This window comes from Oncorhynchus kisutch, linkage group LG10, assembly GCF_002021735.2.
Source record: "Oncorhynchus kisutch isolate 150728-3 linkage group LG10, Okis_V2, whole genome shotgun sequence".
NCBI lineage: Eukaryota > Metazoa > Chordata > Actinopteri > Salmoniformes > Salmonidae > Oncorhynchus > Oncorhynchus kisutch.
Window position 1 is genome coordinate 52,899,525 of NC_034183.2, and position 850 is coordinate 52,900,374.

The following is an 850-nucleotide window of genomic DNA, read 5'->3' on the forward strand; positions in this document are numbered from 1 at the left end:
TGCTAACAAGCAACTAGGCTCTCTGATAATTATTACATTTCATCCTGGCTAACTGGGAATTGTCTGGCTCTGCAGCTTGCTTTAAAAGGGTGGTTGGTTGTGGTTTGTGTATGTGAGTTTGGGTGTGTCTGTGTTTAGAGTTATTTAAGATGTGCTTGTTTATGTGTGTGACTGTGTGTCTATGTATATTCATGCTGTGTGTCTCTGCATTCCCTTCTTATTGGTAAAGAGGAATTCATATATGGACCTGAGGGCTGGATTAGTGTTATGGGGTGGGACCAGATGAGTGTTGGTGTGTTGGAGAGTGTGTGTTGGTGTATGAGAGAGTGTGTGTTGGTGTGTGGGAGAGTGTGTGTAGGTGTGTTGGAGAGTGTGTGTTGGTGTATGGGAGAGTGTGTGTTGGTGTGTGGGATGCACAGCGGATTTAGCCGCTTTAGTCCTCAATAAGAATTAACATCAGATGTTGGGTGGACATAACTCTTGGTGATTGGTCACGGGATATAAACAACACAACCTAGCAACTGGGCCATCACTGTTAACCAAAACATAACTTTGTTAGTCTGAGTCAAACATTTGGGCATCCTTTCAATTGACAGAGAGAGAGAGAGAGAGAGAGAGAGAGATAGATTGAGAAAGAAAGAGAGAACGAGAGAGAGAGAGAGAGGACAGAGAAAACAAATCAATAATCAATAAATAAAGAGAGGGGGAACTTTGTTGTCATCAACTGACTGCTCTCCCAGCACAGTGACAGTGGTTTACGGTCACGGTGAGATAATAGGTGAGAGGTAATGTCAAAGGACACCGAGTAATAACCCAGCGAGCATACATACAGGCCTGAGCCATAGATGAC